At 39.3% G+C, this 12704-nt stretch overlaps 1 pseudogene; it reads left to right on the forward strand.

Annotated features, from left to right (window-relative positions):
• The first annotated feature begins 1659 nt into the window (after window positions 1-1659).
• Window positions 1660-2308, forward strand: LOC129088527 (high mobility group protein B2-like; annotated as a pseudogene).
• Window positions 2309-12704: the final 10396 nt, after the last annotated feature.

Below are 12704 nucleotides of genomic sequence, written 5' to 3' on the forward strand. Positions count from 1 at the left end.
TAGTACTTATCCTACCACACTCAAAGCCAAATCAAGTCCAGCAAAAAAGAGGCAGGGTCTCTGTGTAAGTCTCAATCATCTACATGTTTGTGTCATACAAGAATATCCAGTAGGTAAGAGATAAGTAGTGCTCTTCCATGCTTTCTCTGGATATAATTTCATCCCTATTCATGTCATCTTCAGCTCCCCATTCAAAGGCACCAACCTCTACAGTGACCTGCACTGAATAAGTTTTCAGAATCCACCTTTCAGAAACCCAAGGTTACCACTTAAAAATTAACATTGCTCACAGTTCAAAGGCAGGTATCCAACAACACGATGGGGCAAGGGGATTATGGATGCTACTTCAAGAAGAGGGATGTATTAGATTTTAGGGCAACTACCACAAAACACTACAAACTGGGTGTTCTAAAACAAGAGAAATCTTTCTCTCACAGTTCTGCAAGCTGGAGATCCAAATCAAAGTATTGTTAGGGATACAAAGACTCCCTCTATGGCCTCTAGGGGATGATCTTCCCTGTCTCTCCCAATGTCTGGCAGCCTCAAGCATCCCTTATTTTTGGTATTCTGTGACAGTATAATTCCAATCTCTGCATCTGTTTTCACATGGCTCTCATCCCTCTGTGCCCAAATTTCCTTTCCCCTTGTCTAATAAGGATACTAGTCATTGTATTAGGGTCAGCCCTAAGGAGCTGATCTTAACTTGATTAACCTACAACCAAGACTGCTCTACCCAACAAAGCTATCATTTAGAATGGAAGGGCAAATAAAGAGCTTCCCAGACAAGAAAAAACTAACGGAGTTAATCATCACCAAACCACTATTATGTAAAATGCTAAAGGGACTTATTTAAGATAAAGAAGATCAAAACTATGAACAATAAAATGACAAAAAATATAAATCTATCCGCAATTGAATCTAAAAAACAAACTAAACAAGCAAGAACAGAGATAAAATCATGGATACAGAAAGTGTTTTGATGTTGCCATATGGGAGGAGGGTGTGGGGGACTGGGTGAAGAGGTGAGGGGATTAAGAAGTACAAATATGTAGTTACAGAATAGCCATGGAGATATAAAATACAGTATAGGAAATAGAGTAGCCAAAGAACTTATATGTATGACCCATGGACATGAACAAAGGTGTCAGGATTGTCTGAAGGAACACGGGGTGCTGGGTGGATGGGGAGACAAAGGGGAAAAAAATCAGGGCAACTATAATAGCATAATCAATAAAATATAATTTTTTAATGTGTATTGGAAAATAGAACTTCGATATACTTCGAGGGCAATGGAGAGACATTCTAACTCAACCTATAACAAGTAGTAAGAAAGAACTCACTGAGGAAGAGATGTCTGAGTCAAACTCCTTAATTAGTTGGCCTAACTATGATTTAGGTGAAGAACCTTCTAAACAAAGAGACCAGCAAGGGCACCTGGCCTCCATCTGGATGCAGTTGCTGAGGCAAGTTCTCATTTTATGATGCCATAAGCCATTTGAAGGAATAAATAAAGGTGATAAAAAATAATCATGAAGAGCCTGAGGACTGAGTTAGTGATAAACCAGTTCACGCTGGAGCCCAGTGAGGGAAGTGTCTTGGTTGGACCCATCCATGCAGTGAGACTCTGAGGAAAACCTACCACCAGGTAGACGCCATCTGTCACCATGGCTAAAGGAGACCCCAAAAAGCCAAGGGACAAGATGTGCTCATGTGCCTTCTTCATGCAACCCTGCTGGGAAGAGCACAAAAAGAAACACCCAAGCTCTTCTGTCAACTTTTCCAAATTCAAGAAATGTTCAGAGAAATCGAAGGCCATGTCGGCAATGGAAAAGTCAAAGTTCAAAGATATGGGAAAGAGTGACAAAGCTCGTTATGTCAGGGAGATAAAAAATTATATTCTGCCCAATGATGGTAAGAAACAAAAAAGATCCCACTTCTCCTAAAAGGCCTCCATCTCCCTTCTTCCTGTTTTGCTCTGAACATCTCCCAAAGATTAAATGAACACCCTGCTTTATCCATTAGGGACATTGTAAAAAAAAAAATGGGTGAAATGTGGTCTGAACGGTCAACTAAAGATAAGCAATCATTCAAACAAAAAGCAGCTAAGCTAAAGGAGAAATATGAAAAGGATATTGCTGCATACTGTGCCAAGGGCAGAAGTGAAGTGGGAAAGAAGGACCCTGGCAGGCAAACAGGCCCAAAGAAGAACAAACCAGAAGATGAGGAGGAAGAAGATGACGAGGAGGAGAAAGAGGACAAGGAGGAGGAAGAGGATGAGGAGGAGGAAGAGGATGAAGATGGAAAATAAAAGGCTATCCTATAATGATGTATGTGGAATATGTGTGTGTGCTCAGGCAATTGTTTTGTGAAGAATATGGATTCAAGTGCAGCTTCAGTGTAAAAACTGTACAGATTTCTGTATAGCTGATAAGAGTCTTTGTAGAGAAAATACTTTTTTTTCAAAATGCAGGTTATATGTTTTTGAGGGGCTATTACAAATTTTAAGGCTTCAGATGTTAAGTGTTTGTAAATATTTAATGGTTTCTTTAATTTTTTGACTTTCATATGGTAGCATCAATAGCAAATTTTGGATTTTTTAGAATGTTGCATTTTGTTTTAAAATTTTTGTAGTATAATTATGTAAATTTAAAAAATGATAATAATCATGAACATGGGGAAACCTGTATTTGCAGGTCCTATGGCAACACTACTTGTAATAATGACGAAGCAGAAACTCACACAGTCAATGAGTGGTACAGGGAACCAAAATACATCTATTCTGCATAAAATGGAGAAAGCTTATGATATGTTAAATTAAAAAATGAGATACATTTTGCATATTTTGATTAACTTATGCAAATACACACATATCTATCAGACTACTAGACTATCAGAATTGCCATAATATTAAATAATTGTGGCTGATTAGGTATTCGAATTATGGATTTTATACTCTCATTTCTGGATGTTTGAGTTAATATCATTTTATGATGAAAAATAATTTTGTAATAGCCCTGGCCTAGTAGCTCTACTATTCAGAGTGTCATCCCAATACCTCAAAGTGTCAGGGTCAGTCCCAAGGCAGGGCACATAGGTAAAAACAACCAATGAATGCATAAATACGTGGAACAGCAAATGGATGTTTCCCTCTTTCTCTTTCTCTCCTTCTCGCTCTCCTATCTCTCTAAAAATCAAGAAATAAAAAGAAAATTCTTACGAATTAAAAGAAAAATTATTTTGCAGGAAAAAGTGACACTTCAAAAAAAATTGTTATAAACTTTACAATTGTTATGAATGTTACAAATATAGCAATTGCATATCAACTATAAAATCCATCCAATGTCTTGCTTTATTTGCTTCAGATTTATTTTCCAAGGAATAAAAGTATTATAAGTACAGATAAAGCCCCTTGTAGAAAGGTGGTATTTTGAAACCAAGCATTCAAGGCAAAGAAAAATTTATCTAATATTCCTAAAACAACATGGCCTCATTAAATGAATGCAGTGGCCATCTGCTCTATAAAACAAAGAGGGGAAGCTTCCAGTGTCATCAAAATCACTTTTCAAAAAAGTATTTGTTCCCACAATGAAATGCTTTTTATTCTACCATGAGAAAGCTTACATCCTATTCCATTTTCCACATTTTACAATGTTCTGCAAGAGATTCCAAGATGGCTGCAGAGTAGGTGGAATAACCAACTGAAGAAGAGATGACCAGAAATATTGTAACCAAGGATTTACAGAAGTCATATAGAGACTGGTAAGGATGGAGACACAGAAAGGGCTGGCCCCTGCACCCATATGCAGCAGCTGAGAAGCCAGAGGGACATCTTGGCTGCAAAAGCTGGAGTGTGGGGTCTCAACCCCACACTGGGATCCCCATCCCTGAGCATCAGAGCTGGAAAGAGGCATCCACATAGCATCTGGCAGTGAAAATCAGCAGGGACTCTGCCCACCTGGAAGAGAAGGGCAACCACAAGAAACCCAGGTACTCTCCTAAAGGGCCGACACACAGGATTTTGCTCTCTCACTCACTCACCCAGGGCTCCAGTAGAGGTTAGGCAACTCAAGGTATATGGGACTCATAAAGAGACATGGGTGGCATGGCCCCAAGGAGAGATCTGGAGGGTCAGCCACTGAGCTCCCCGTGCTGAGTGCCTATCCCACACGGCCTTCAGACGTCATCTTCCATGGGTTGAGGATTCTTATTCTTACAGTACCAACCTGGGGAGTGCACTAACCCATTTCTCCAACTACTGGGGACACCATCCCACCAAGCTTGAGTTCTGCAGAAAGGTCTGCAGGCTGCACCCAACAGGGACCTTTGGTAAGCTTCTTTTCTGGAGAAAGTCTTGGTAAACACTTAGACAGTCATTCAGCTGTGTAGCTTTGGAATGGTGCCAATCATGCCCCATTCTCATATGCAAGCAGTGACCACCTTCCACCCACCTGGTGATTCTCTCTGCCTGTCCTTTCGATTCCCCCTGGCCCAGCTGAGCTTTCCCCTGCAGTGGGGCTGGCTGGCTGCACCCAACCTGAACCTGTGATGTGCTCTTCCTGGGGGAGCTAGATAGAGTTTGAGGCTCTGACAGAGGCTGAGTGGTATGGCTCTGGAGTATGGGCCACTTTCCCCCAATTAAGTGCTGGGGGTGGGGGTCAGGGTGAGGTAAATTTTATTGGGTTGGCTAAAAAGTCTGTTATATTTTTTCTGTAAAATAAAAGACACATTTTTCATTTTCACCAATAATTTTATTGATTTGGATATTTTGAGTATGTCGGCTATCTCCTGCTATTGGCTCTTAGTGCATAGAGGCCAGGGGTGCTGCTCAACATCTTCCAATGCATAAGACAGCCCCACAGCAAAGAATTATTTGGCCAAAATGTCAATAGTATTGAGAAACTTCGCAAACCACTTTTGACATGTTTGATCAGTCACAGCACCTTCTCTATACACTGCACAAATTTTTTTTGCATTTCAGTTGCATATTTACCTTTCTTGAAATGATAAAGCAGAATACACAAAAAGTGTTGCGTATTTTCTTCCATCTTCAATATTAAAAGAGCTGCACAAAAATTCACCAATTTTAATAAGTTTTTTAAAAATGCACACAGATATGACAGCTGTCACAATACAATGTAACAAAATTGTTTCAAATGAAATTAAAGACAACTAAGCACTACTACAGCCATCATATGGAAAAAATATAACGAACTTTTTGGCCACCCCAATATTTGCATTTGGGTGAACTGTGTAGCAAATAAATCTATTTTAAAGTATCCCATTCTCTAAATTTGCCCATCTATCATTTAAGTGGAAAAATTTGTCTCATCTGGTGATACAATAAAATATATCTGACTAAAAGAGATGAATTTTGAAATCAACTTAACAAGACTGTTAATTCTCAATCAATCATAAAATGTAAAATATCAGTGAGTCCTCTTTCTGGATTACCAAATCTTAGTATTTATGTTTTGATAAAGTTAGCACTCAGGCAGAACAATAACATCATTTTTACTTATTTTTCTAAACGTAGTTCAGGTGACATTTTATATCATTTTGTACATTTTGAAGCCAGTTTTATAAAACCAATGAATCAAAATGTTCAGACGTCTCAAAGAGATTAAAGAAAAGAACACGGTGAACTACTTCTAGTGTCCCCCGTCGGTCAGTATTTAGTGCCCCAGATCAATCGCTATTGAATTGAGTCACCTGAGGCAAATCAAAGGATCTGCCAGCCTCTGGTTATGTATTCCATCTGAAATATCATGTGATTAGAGATAATCACAACTACTTAGCATATTGGGACATCAAATGGGATACAATATATGAAATCTTTGTAAATTGTAACACATGATAGGAATATAAATAATTTTACTACTCTCTGGAGGTGGCAGTGAGTATTAGCAATGAGAGAACTCTGTCTGGTTCACTCGTCAAACTGTTAAAATTTATTAGAAGGCATTATATACTGATAATGATATTGCCGTTCTCTTAAGTTTTTACTTTCCAGAAAGTAACGGTCTTTCCATCTGTTTGATATCACTGTAGGATCACATACTAAGTAGTAGGAACCCAAATACACATGTATATTCTTGACAGTCTTCGCTTGGGAGTGCTTGGATTTTCTCAATCATGTAGCCTTCTGGAAGCCAGAAATTGAAGACTTTCTATACTCAACTCTCAACAGAGCTCCCCTATAGGCTCTTTAACCAAAATATCAAACCAAAGGTTTTTATTTTCAGAGGCAAACTTTGTGAAAGTTGGACCAAGAAATATTTCTTTAAAATTGAACATTTTCCCCCAGACCTGATGTATGATTTAAAATTGTGGAAGATAAACATTCAAATAAGTCATTTTTTTTCTTCACAACGTCCACCTTGTGTGGTTCTCCATTTATTACAACATAAATTCTACTGCTCAGTGCAATTCTGGAGTTTTTCTTTATGAAATTAAAGCCATTTTTAAATCTCTGCATTAGGCTCTTTACTTTTTCTTCAAGCCAAATCATCCCTCATATTGAGCAACTTGGTCAAAAATGACTTGTGACTATTTCCAATAGTCTAATTCACCTGCAATGGTTGACAATTTGCCACCCTTGCCAGTGTTCAAAAAATATACTGCAGGCTCTGGATATATTACCCTAAGAGAAATTGCAAAAATATATTGCTCAACATCAGCATCTTTAGATAAAGTGATTACCTGCTGACAACACTGAAGAGAATCTCACTACTGGATATATGAGCTCTAAAAGTGTTTATTAAATATTGATCAGAGCAACTATTCTAAAATCAGGTTTTTGCAAATAACATAGGAAAATGCTTACAATAGTACATGAAAAGAAAAACAAAATAAAAACTGTATATTTGTTCTTTAAGATAACCATTATTTATTGAAACCCTATGTGCCTGGCACTGTTCTACACACTGAAGACTCAGCAGTTAACAAGTTTATGTAATTTACCAATTTTGCTTAAAAACAAAGAGAGATTGATGAATAACTGACATTTGGCAAAATATTCCAGGCTCTGTGTTTAGCAACTAAGTAATGTATCATTTGGTCTGTTACAAGAGTAGGAGTAAAGTGTTATTATACCAATCATACAGACAAGAAGTTGAGGCACAGATCAGCTAAGTAACCAAACCAATGTAATAGAGGCAGGAGGGCAGAGCCTGACCTGAGGGGTAGGTTGTTTCCCTCTTACCTGACTCTTCGTTTCACTCTGTTGTACCCACATGATACACTCTTCCCTTAAATTGACTATAATCTCCTGTACCCTATGATCATAAACCCAAAATAATCCAGTAGCCTTTTACACCTGAGAAAAACAGGACACATCTGAGCACAGCAAGATCCGAATTTATCTCCAAAAATTTACATCAGTGTTGAATCCTCTAGGCCTTTCCTCAATAAATAAAACTAACAAATCATCTCAGTAAACTCTAGCATCTACTAAAAATTATCTTGCTGTGCTTCTCTTCTGCCTACCACTTTCCTGGTACAAAGCCCCCAAAGCCCCAGTGAGCTATGACTCACTTTGGGGGTCCCTCACTATAAGTTACGAGAAAGGATCAGATTTTCTCTACCTTCAAATAAATCAGTAAGTCCTAAAAGATATCATTCTGAAAACAGGAGACAAAACTTTGGATTAAAGATGCATATCTGGTAACATTTTGTGTTAGTTAAGGTGATATTAGTTGTTATAGCAGATAAATCCTGAAACCTCAGTGACTGAGCATAATAGAAATTTGTTTCCTTCTCATGGGGAGCCAAATGTCAGTGTGTCTAATGGCCTTCAACATGGTTCTCTATGCATTAAGACCACCTCATTTTTGCTTATAGCCTCACCCTCCTCTAGTCCTTCAATACTTCCCCATTAAGATGACAAATGAAGAAAGACCATGGAGAAGGTAAGCCTACTTCTGAAGCTCTTCAGGAAGTGACAGGCCACTTCCATTCACATTCCATTGGCCAGAACTAGTCCTATAGTTGCCTGATGCAAAGAGTGCTGGGGAATGTACTCCTGCCTAGGAAACCACTTACCAGCTGAAGGGGAATATGTATCTTTGGAGATGATATGTTGACCATCCATCCTAACCAGATGGTATGGAAAAATTACAGTGGGGATATCTATAAACAATCCAACATGTGAAAGAGAAGTGAAGAACAGAAATTGGAATAAAGACTAAAAAAATTAGGATCTGTTAAATCATGCTAAATCAAAGTAATGGGGAAAAAATAGAATCTTGGTCCGTAGAAAGATAATCTTGAAAGAAGGTAAGAAAGACTCTCAAGGGAAATTGCTCAAAAAGAGTGAAGAGCTAAGATCATAACTGTTCCAATCAATAATATGACCAAAAAAAAACCAATTCCACTTAAAATGATGTCCTGTTTCTAGTAATTTCACATTGCTTTACAAGTTGAGATATGGCACACATTTAATTTCTGTTTTTCCAGAATCACTAATTCTCTTGATTGTGTTGTAAAAACAAAACTACTGAAGAAAATCTTTTTTTAAAGCCCTCAAAGAAAAATTAATATTCATACACAGCTGTCCATCTGAAACCACACAAGGTTGAAGCTGATAATTAGCATGGCCAGAAAAGTTCCTGCAAGTAATCTTATTTTGAGATTATTTTCATACAAGCCTTTCCCTCTTGAATAAATCTATTGGGCATGAATGTGACACGAAAATAGTGGAGAAACTTGGCACATCAAGTTCTTGTGTGCAAAGAGTATGTCACGCTATGGACACCAACCATCTGGACTTGGATTTTATCCAGTTAAATAAGAATTTAAGCTACTTTTACAGTCTCATACTACTCACAGCAGAAATGGGTAAGGTTTTGTAACTTTTAGGGATGAAGAATGGCCTTCCATCATCTGGTTAACTCCAGTCTCTATTTTTCAGATGAGAAAAACGTCAGCTTAAAGAGGGTATATGACATGGCCAAATCGCAAAAATAGTTACTGGTGTAACCAGGTCTAGAACTTAGGTTTGTTGACCATGGACTGTCCATTAACTGTCTACTCCTACTCAGCTCACCTTTATACCTGTCTAGCCAGGAGCTCCAGGCATAGCAAGACCAACTATCCCTACAACTCTGGATATCCAGCTTGGATATGAGTCACATTGAGACACAGCAATGAGACACATTGATCTCAAAATCAACAGGCTGATAATAATAGTGACAAAATACCAAGCAATGAGCCAGGGGTGGAAGAGAAGAATATGGGGCAGCTTCTGCCAAAAAGAAAAAAAGGAGAGGGCTTTAGGGAACACACAAGCCTACTGATGGACAAGTGCCAGTTAACTTCGGTGTGTGCTGATTATAATGTGTGGGCTCCTGACTTGGTTCCTGCATTAAATGGACTCATTCTGTTCAAAAGCCTGGTATTCTTCCAGCTACTACTGTTTAGAAAGAGGACCTCACTGTTTTTAATTTGTGGTGTTACTGCACTCATCCATCCATTCCACAGGGCTTTTCAAAATGCCTATTAGAAGCCAAAGGTCAGGTGTAAAAAAGCAAATGATGAACGACACACAGACTTTGCTTTTTAAGGGCTCACAATGGATTGAAGAGAAGAGGTACAGAGGAACATCATCATACTCTATGATTTCTCTATGTGCCCTCAAGTAGAAGTGTAGAACATGACCAAGTTGCTCAAGAGAAAGGCAATATTTAATGTCCAGGACCACATAGGCAACCCAATAATCTAACAAGTATTTGAGGTTCCAAGATAGGAAACTGTGTGGTGTGGTATAAAGCCATCTACTCACAGGGTGTTCTGCAGCCCAGCAGCACAGCATCATCCTGAAGCTGGTCAGAAGTGCAGAATCTCTAGCCTGCTCCAGATCTAGTGAATTATAATCCACATTTTAACACAGTCTTTGGGAGACATGTTTGTATATTCAAGTTTAAAGTGGTGAGTGCTATCCTGGAGGACTCAAAACTGGAGTAGTGTGGTTGCAACTGACTGTTGCACAGGTGATCTGTAAGCTGGCATTTTTTTTAAGTTAGCTTTACTGAGCAACAATTTTCATACAGTAAAATTCATCTTTTTTAAATGTATAGTTTGGTGATTTTAACAAACATATATAATCATGTAACCACCAGCACAATCAAACTATAAAACAGTTGTCACCCATAAATGTTTATTCCCTCCCTCTAACCCCAGTCCCTGGCAATCACTGATTTGCTTTCTGTCCCTACAGTTTTGCCTTTTTCTGAATGCCATATAAATGGGACTGTTTAGTACACAGGCTTTTGTGTCTAGCTGCTACTATTTGGCATAAGGCTCTTGAGAGTCATCCATTTTGTTGTATGTATCAGTAGTGCGTTTCTTCCTATTGCTGAACAGTCTTCAGCTGTGTGGATATACCCCAGTGTGTTTAGCCATTCAATATGTGATAAACATTTGGAATGTTTCCAGTTTGAAGCTGTTAAGAATAAAGCTGCTATGAACATTCATGTACAGGTCCTTCTGTGGACTTGTGTTTTCCTCTATCTTAGGATAATACCTAGGAATGGAATTTCTGGGTCATTGGTAAGTATATGTTTAACTTCATAAGAAATGGGCAAAGCTTTTTCCAAAGCTACTGTATGAGATTTGCAATTGATGACCTAGGATTTTTAATAACAAGGAGTTCATCAGGTGAACAAAAACAGTGCAATGTGAAAGAATATGAACGGTTTAAGGAATAAGAAACATTTTAGTAGGTATAAGAGTTTAGGGTGGCAGTGAAGGAGTGGCTGGAGATAATGCTGGAAAAGCACACTGTACAGACCTCTCCGAACTGACTTCAACTCCTTATTTTTATGAGTTTCCTTGGAAGTTTAGAGTGCTCAGGTTTATGGATTACAAAGGTCATCGGGTATTTTTATATTCCAGTTTTTTTTCCCCATCACCTAAATTAAACGGGAAAACACCAATTCTCCAAGCACGGGGTAAGGGGTATACCTACGTGCCTACTCTAATCTTGTTGCTCAGCTGGAATTATGGAGTGTGGGAATGAAAAGTACTTATAATAGGACCTTAAACGGTCCACCCTCAAAGGTCCAGCCAGGAGGATGCAGGAACCTATCATGACCCATCTTTTGATCACAAAGAAAACAGAAAGCTCAAAACTACCCCCTGTTCTTACATATCTGCCTTGCCTCTGTGAATATGGTATTAAAATCAAAGAAAATTCAAAATCCTTTTCTTCTTCTAAAAGCATTTTTCAGAGGCTCCTTGGCACCTCTCTCTCTCTTTCTCGCTCTCTCTATATAAAATAATTAATATATATTATCATTAAATATATATATATAAACCCTGTCTGGTTTCAGGGACTATAGCTCCACCAACAGGTGAGAGGGCCCCAAGGCTGGAGCTAGTCAAGGAGGCCTTGGGAAAACAGGCCACTGAGGAGACAAAACCTGTCCCCCTGGAAGGGGCACAGGCCCTGCCTCCCTCACATCACCCTGCTTGGCCCTGTGATGATTGGTTAATCAAAGACAGGTAAAATCTCTCACGAAGAGGGATGACCTCAGACAGACATGGCCGGTATTGGCCACAGGAGAAGGACTTGGGGGACATGGAGAAAGGGCAAAAGATCCTCACCCCTGGCTTTGATATGGCTGGAGTCCTCATTCGATCTGAAAGAAGTCTCCTTATCTCTTGGCAGCTCTGCCCTGCCCACCACAGGCTTGAAATAAGACTAAAGGCAGGTACAGCCCTAAACTGGATCAGGCAGTTCCTGGGGAAAATCAGGCCTAGAAGTAAGTTCCTTGAATCTTGCTTTGTTCTTCCCTCAAAAGCTATGATAACCAGCTCACACTGGGAAGGAGATTTACATTACTCATAGACCCTGACCTGAGGCAGATCTCTTGTGTTCCTTCAGTTGTTATCTATGATCTCTATTTGTTTTCTGTAAGCATAACCTTCTGACATTGATTGATGAGCTTTGCATGCATACCCCTAATGCATATGGTTCTCAATGAAAACCTTTTGACACAGGGGTTTGCAGCCTTCTCCACTCTCTAGTGGAGGGGAGAGCCAGGTCACCTCTCCTGGCAAACAGAGAAGTGTTTGCAACTACTGCTGTTTATCCCCCCTGTCCATGACACCCCCAGGATAGGCTCTGCAGGATTCAGAGCCCCACTCCCCCCTCAGCTGGCTTGGGACATTAACCCTCAGACCCAGGAGCGCCCTGCATAGCGTTCCCCGCAACATACATGCATACAAATATATATATCAATCTTTGGAAAATCAAAAGGTCCTATGGAGGGAAGTAAAGTATTTAGTCTCCAAGCTGTTGGGCAGGTGGGGTTCATGCTGACATATGTTAGTCTCTATTCTAATTCTTTCCTTTTACTGAGATTTCTTTAGAATGTGTTGACTCAAGCAGGACAGCGCTGCTTCTCAGGATTTGGTAGGACATGACATTTTCTCCTTTCTTCTTGTTTATAAACATGAGCACCACTTGTTGAGTCACTGCCATCTCCCCCAGAGTTTTCACCATGTACTTCATCTTATAGGCAAGAATGCCAGATAGTCTGAGAGCCTTGACATTGGTCGTGCAGCCACTTGTACAGCTCTTCCTCTGTGCATGGGATTGAATAAGATAATGACTTTGAGGTGCTTCTTATTTGAGATCAAGTGTCTTGCTAGGTGAGAGGTGGCAGCCCCATTCTTCCCCATTCCTAAACCAACTTGTCTCCTAT

This window comes from Pteronotus mesoamericanus, unplaced genomic scaffold (assembly GCF_021234165.1).
Source record: "Pteronotus mesoamericanus isolate MK-2021 breed Mesoamerican mustached bat unplaced genomic scaffold, CSHL_Meso_final scaffold_54, whole genome shotgun sequence".
Classification (NCBI taxonomy): domain Eukaryota; kingdom Metazoa; phylum Chordata; class Mammalia; order Chiroptera; family Mormoopidae; genus Pteronotus; species Pteronotus mesoamericanus.